Source organism: Lepeophtheirus salmonis, chromosome 5, assembly GCF_016086655.4.
Source record: "Lepeophtheirus salmonis chromosome 5, UVic_Lsal_1.4, whole genome shotgun sequence".
NCBI classification, from domain to species: Eukaryota; Metazoa; Arthropoda; class Copepoda; order Siphonostomatoida; family Caligidae; genus Lepeophtheirus; species Lepeophtheirus salmonis.
In genome coordinates, this window is record NC_052135.2 from 1391453 (window position 1) to 1399024 (window position 7572).

A 7572-nucleotide genomic window follows, 5' to 3' on the forward strand; every position below is an offset into this window, starting at 1 on the left:
AATCATTTTCGACTTGCAGATCGGTTTTAAATTCGATTTACAAATATTATTTATGCAACATATTTCACTATGACGGTACTGTGCCTACAAAAGTACATTGAAAAGTGCGTACAACGTCCGAGAGATGGCACTACTGGCGCATATCGAGGTTATGTTTAGTTTGTAGCATTTCATTGAAGAACAGACACCCACTTCCAGACAGATCGGTCTATTACTTTCTGTTTGGCATTCATTTGAATAGAGGAAGTGGAGTGATATTCAAAAAATGGACGAAAAAGAATTTATTGTGTTGATTAAACATTATTTTATGAAAGGCAAAACGCCTCAGGAAACTAAAAATAAGCTTTTAAACATTATGGGGACTCTGCACCTTCGATTTCAACAGTTTATAAGTGGTTTCAAAATTTTCAAAGATGCCATATGGGCACAATTGACGCTGAACGTTCTGGAGGCCCTCTTGAGGTTACTACTCCAGAAATCATTGATAAATCCATGACATGGTGATGGATGACAGAAGAGTAAAGGTGCGTGAGATTGCTAGTGCTTTGGGCATTTCGAGTTGGAGCCCTATTTCCATTAATTTTGCGACCCCAACAGTAAAGGGCATTGTCATGATGGAAAAATACTTTTTTGTGAGCCTATCGTGGGAGTTTTTCTTGCAACTCAGTTTTCAAACGGTCCCATAACAATGAATAATATGCATTTGTAATATTTTTACCCTTTTCCAAATAGTCGATGAGGATTATTGCTTGCAAATCCAAAAGATTGTCGCCATAACATTTCCGGCCAATTCCTCGATTCAAACGAATTCCGAATAGGAAAAAAATATACTGATCTGCCTTAAACTCGGAGTGTATTCTCCCAAGAGATACTACTTACTAAACATAACATTGATACGCTTTAAGACCGATCTAGACTGAACTTCTTTGAAAGACCGAATTAGTTTAGCCACTTAAAACCATAATGGTCTCAGACCGGTCTAGTGTTTTTAGAATGAACCCAACCCTACTGTTTATTTATAAATGTTTCTATAAGGAGAAAATTTTAAATCATCTTGAATTATAATATTTGCATATTCAATAAGAAAAATGTATTTATGCAAAAATAAGAGAGTTGAAAAGCATTGCGTATTTTTGTTTTTTTTTTGCGATTAAGAATAAATATGCATATAATTTTATTGACAAATAATATTTTATAATTATGTGAATTTAATTAAATCCCCCTTAAACATAATCCGTATTATAGAATGGGACTAGAGTATTGTTTACTTATATTATTTTTTTTTTTTTTTTTTTTTTTACAAAACGATCAAAAGTGACTCTCAAGAGACTAAATTAGGAAATCAGGAAAATAATTCTTAATTGGACATTCCGATTCTTATTTATTTATTTATTGGTATTTAACTAAACCCCCCCCCTCCAACCAAATTAAGGAATTTTTGCTTTTTACTGGAAAATTTAATTTAATTTCTCAAATTTTTTTACAGAAAAGTTTGATATTTGATTTTTTAAATTTTATATAAGAAACTTTATATTTGAAATTTGCTTCCAAAATTTTCTTTTTTAGTAAACAGCTGTGGATTTTGAAAATGTTTCTCCAGAAAATTTATTTTGGAAACTATTTTAAAAAATAAAAATAATTTTTTGAGACTATCCATGGGTTTTTAAACAAAAAATAATATTAAATTGTATATTTGAACTTATATTTGTAAATTTTTTTTCAAAAATTTAATTTTTCCAAATTATTTTCATAAAAAATTCCAAAAACTAAGCTCCCCCCCAAAAAAAAAAAAAATTATATATACAGGGTGCGTGGAAAGAATATGCCGCTTCAAAAAACAACAACTACAAGCTTATATTATCATATTCATTGATAAAATAAAAACGAATATCTTTATTAGGATATAGAGCAGCTATCTATTCAATGTAGCTGCCGTCTGCGGCCAAACCCCGCTCAATGCAGCTACGAAACAGAGAACAGGCATTTTTGATCTGCGTTGCTTCTATGTCACTGAATTTCTCCTTGATGCAGGGGTTATGAGAGACTACTTGGTGTTATGGGAGGAGTGGTTGTTCATGTTCTCCACGTAGGACCAGACAAAGTAGTCCAACGGGTTCAAATCCGGTGATGAGGGAGGCCCAGAGGAGAAGGGTACAAACGCAAAAGCATTGCTTTTCAGCCATTCTTGCGTCCGCTTAGCATTGTGGGCCGGAGCCGAGTCCTGCTGCCACATCCACGGCCTGTCTCGAAGATGTGGGGCGGCGTGACATTACCCTCACTTGACATGACCCCAAAGACCATGACAGTGGCCGGAAACTTGGTCTTCATGACCCCGGGGACGTCCTGGATAATCCTGGTGCTCTTCTCCTCCTTCTTCTTCCTGTCAACAACGTCCATCGAGTCCAATGACTCCTCCAGCTGCTTCCTCAGACTTCTGACCCGTCTAACTGGCATTGACAGAAGGCTAGAGATGTCAGCATTGCTTAATTTCATGTGATCACTAAGCATAATCTGAATAGCAGCACACCTACGATCTCTCTCATTAAACATAATGACTTTTCTAGGGCACTTAAAATGATGCTATCGCTACAAGTAGTAACCAATAACTGAAGCCTATGACCCGGAAAAAATTTTAACACCAAAAACAGACGGATCAGACATCAGCTGATGGAGTAATGTCGTCTTTAAAATGCGGCAGATTTTGTACACGAACCTTTTATATATATATTAAGGTGAGTGCCCATCAAAGCAAAATAGTATTTTTTTAACTATCATTCAAAATATTAAAGAATCGGCATTTATATATATTTTTTATTAGAATAACATCAGAATCAGCTTCGGGATTTTTTTTTTTAATCGTTCCATCACTAATTCATTGTATGTACATAAATGTAAATTTAAAATTGCATTTGGGGCGTAAAAAAAATAAATTTAAAAGGAAAACTCTTCTTAATTTATTTATGTTGCGCCCTCAAAAAACAATCTGTTACACAGCCTTTCGGATAATATATTTTGGTAGTTTCCTCATAACCCATTGTAGGCCAAATTATTACGGATTGAGGATTTATTCTAAAAATAACTGTTAGTTACTTCAGTCTCATCATCACAACTCTACGTATTATATGTAACTATCATTATTCTGTTTGGATATGCAGAGTGTTGATTGGAATTTAATGTTATCTATAATGGAATAATGACTTGAAAAATACATTACGTATCTCAAAAAAATATATAAAAACCATAGGAATATTCCACGCTTTAAAAATACTAATGGAACTTCCTAGTTCGCATAATTCATCATACCTAGATAGTTAATCCCTTATTAAAATTAAACTTTAGGTTTAATTAGGAAAATAAGTGTCAAAGAATTAAATATGACATTTATTCTTCTTTTTATATCTATATATAAAAACTGCTGGAGAAATATCAAAATTAATCCATAGATGACTATAATTTTTTATCGGATTACATTATCTTTACAACACCAAATTCAATGTAATTTTATAGGATTGCCGATGTAACTGTATAGTTCATCCCTTTTGTTGATTAAAGGATGGGTCTCCAATATAATATAAGTATTAATGGTATTTTATACAGCATTATAAAAATACAATTATTGTCACAAAATAAGGTAAAAACGGCACCATTAATATACAATAAATGTATTTGTTTTCTGCAAAAATAAAATAAATTTTTTCTATTATATCCATCCAATTTCTTTTCACAATACAATATATATGTTTCACAAAAACATCCAATACCCGTTATTAATCATTCGAAGAATGAATCAGCACTTTAAAAAAAACGTGTTTTCTGCACCTATAAGCAGATAATGTAATCTATTCACAATCAAGAATAAGGTATATTTAGTTAATTAATGGAAAAAAGTATTTTGATCCAATTGAGTATAAAGTTAAAAGTATAATAGATCATTTTTCAGCCTAAAAATGTAAATATATCGAGTTCAGAAAAAGACACAGAATTATAAAAACAATTTTACATAAGTTTTATTAATCCTACTTTTAATTTGGGGATTGTTCAAAGTGTAAAAAATGACTGTGAAAAATAATAGTGCCGAAATAATATAATCCCAGAAAACCGGAGATCGGTTTTAGATTCTACGGTCAAAGATAATTTTTTTGGCTGGAATGAGTGTTCCCCTGCGTAATTATTATCTACATATGTTATTAATCGAGTAACTTTAAATAAGTGCTATAATCTAGGAAGAAGACCAATAGTTCTATTTTCTTTTAATAAATTGATGAAATATCCTATTTTAGACACAAATCAAAAAATATCTTTTGTAAAAAGCAAGATCCAAAATTAATATATTTCCTATTAAAAAACAGAATAAATAATTAATAATAAAGTTATTCTATTTATTCATTTTCAAATAGTTTTCCCTTTTCTTTAAGTCAAGTGTAGTCTTTGATGGAAATCAAAATATGGTCGATCTATTATAATCTATATATTAAATGTGAATGTCTGTCGTGTGTCTGAATATATGTCATTCAATCACGGCCAAACCATGCGATGGATTTTGTTGAAATTTTTCATATAGTTTTTACAGACAGCAGAAACGGATCTAATACCCATTTTTTGGGTTTTTGGGACCACGGTGGCCTTGAAATAGCATTTCATCTATACTACCTGAGATCCAGGATGTATTGTGGGGTATAAGGGGGTTACCCTGATGCTCAGGGAAGCCACGATGGAATAACTTAATTCGTTTTTATGAGCAGCAGCCCCAACCGGTGGGTGGGGGTGTATTCTATAATATTAGAAGGTGTTCTTGGTGCTTAGAAATGCCGCAGCGGTTTCAGTTGAAACTGCATTAAGGCCCAACACTTCAACTATACAACCTGAGAGCCGGGGGATATTTGGAGCTTCCTTGGTAATCAAGGAAGGGGCGGTGTTTATATTTAACTTGTATCGAGCCCAGAAGTACACCTGCTCATCTCGTGGGCTGGGGTTTTGTATAGAATATTAGAAGGGTTTCTTGGAGCTTAGAAACACGGCGACGGTAGAATTTAAACTGCAATATGGGGCTGTATTCAACTGTACTACCTTACAGTCGAAGTGTATTTTTGGGATATAAGAAGGGTTTCTTGATGCTTAGTTATGCGGCGCCAGGGCCATTTACCTGGACTCGGGACTAGCTGTTCACCTGCACATGGGCTGGGATGTATTATAGCATACTAGAAGGATTCATTTGTGCCTAGAAAAACGGTTCTGGTAGAGTTTCAACTTTAGTTTCACACAAATTTACACTTAACACTTAAATTGTACTATCTGAGATTCAGAGTGTATTATGGCCTATGGGATATTACGATGTGTCCTTGATGTTTAGGGAAACGGCTGCGAGACTGCAGGCTCGGTATCTGATACAGAATAAAGTAACTACTAATTAGAAGAGTGCCTATATATTGGTATACTCATACCAACAGGATAATCATTCATAATTCATTCTGTATTTTTTTTTTGTATACAATGCAGATGAATACATAATTAATTTTTTGTTAATAATTTAACGGAAAACTCCAGGCAACACTGGGAAAACCACCTACTCTTATCTTAATTAAATTAAGAAAGTATCCGATCTGTTTGTATCAAAAGATATGAAATGATTTTTTTTTTTTTTTTTTTTTTTTTAGATTTAATCATTTTAACTAATATTTTCCTAAAATAAAATAAAAACTTAAAAATAATGCGTGGGATATTCAAGGATCCATCTTAGGCCCTCATATAAATATTAAACGCCTTAAAATTCCCTGTTTTATAATAATTAATGATGAATAATTTTCTATACAATTTTTTTTTTTTTCATGGATAAAATAAAATGACGCTTTCATATTAGAAAAACTAAGACGGTTGGAGAAAAATCCGATATCTTGTGTACAAGTTATAATTTCTACCCCTTGTAACATCTGGTATAATTATAACACCAATTATTTTAAATAGTAATTATAAATTTTTTAACTCGTTTGATTTTGTTCTATTAAATAACACATTTATCATGTATTTACGAGCCTTTCCTTTGATTATAAAGTATGCCCTGCACTATGGCAAAAATATATGTGTAGGCCCTTTATTTGTTCTTTTACAATTAAATAGAATTTCGAATTTTTGTTAATTTGTTAAATAAATATCCAATCTTTTTCATATAAAGGATTTCCAATTCTCGTTTTTATTCAACTCGTCGTTACCATTATTGTACCACGCAACCTTTCCTCCGAAAAATACATAAAAAAGGCCCGAAAGAAATATAAGTCAATCATAGCAACTACTATACATTTATCTTATACCCTCCCTAACTTTCACCGTCATATCCTTTCTTCGCCATTTTGAATATGAATTACATTTCGTAACATTAAAATCTACATAGTATTTGATTCGATACTGTATTATAATATTCCTCAGTAATATTCTATTATAAGCGTAGCTATGAATGTTTATTTCTAAATGATAGCCAAAATTTCTTCATATGAATAATAAAACGGTTCATATATGATATATAAACGACAAGGGATTAGCAAGAAATTGTATTCCTGTTCTTTTGTAAACGGAGCATATGTATAGAATAACTTATTACTTTGTTTATTTATTAAAAAGAATACACATGAAATAGACATGCCCATGGATTTCTCAACACCAGATATCCATGCCATGACGTATCAAGCGAAAGGAGGGAATCGACAGTTGACAACAAATAAATATGGTATTTTTGTGTTTGCGAGGTAATGCCGTGCACAATGAAATTTCAATCGTTTTATTGTCGAAGGGATATGTATATTTTTTTAAATAAAATAGAAAAAATATTTTTGCATATTTTGAATAATTTGATGATGATTTTTTAGTAAATAACAATTCTTATAATTTTATTGACTTTATTTTATAGAAATGGAGTTTCTTACATTATGATTGAAATGATAATTTACCCCTTGCGGGGCCTCTGCTTTTATAATTGTACATTCGGAAAGGACAAATGCTTATAGTTTTTATAGTAAGACCCGCTAGTATGTAAAAATGAAAGTCCCATAAAATTTAAATGGTAAGCCTAACGACAAGGGGCTTCGCAAGAAAAATCGAGCCAAGGAAATGATATTAGACACAAACAAGGCTACAGCTAGCTCATACATAGTGCTCCAAGTTCCAGAAGAAACCCCAAAAACTAAGGGTGCTTAAGACAATATTGCCTCAGCTAAAAATTTATTAGTGTAGGGGGACCTTGGCATTGTAAATCTTGGGAACTATGACTTAGGAAATATTATAGTTATCATATTATAGGGCCCCAAAAGCTTAGTAGTGGACCTGGATCCATAATCTACCCCACCCCTTCCCTCTTTTATTTACACCGTATGGTGCCTAAAACCACTTTTTCATATTCATAAGAAGCCCTTAACTATTTGGAACTCAGATACGGCTGTATCACCCTTGCGAAAACAAAGGAAAACGCGGCAACTGGACAAAACAACTCAGAAAATTGACTTATTGATTAAAGCTAATTCATTTTATATAATATATATTGTATTTTCTATTTATATTCTAAATAAGTAACAAAGACACCAGAGC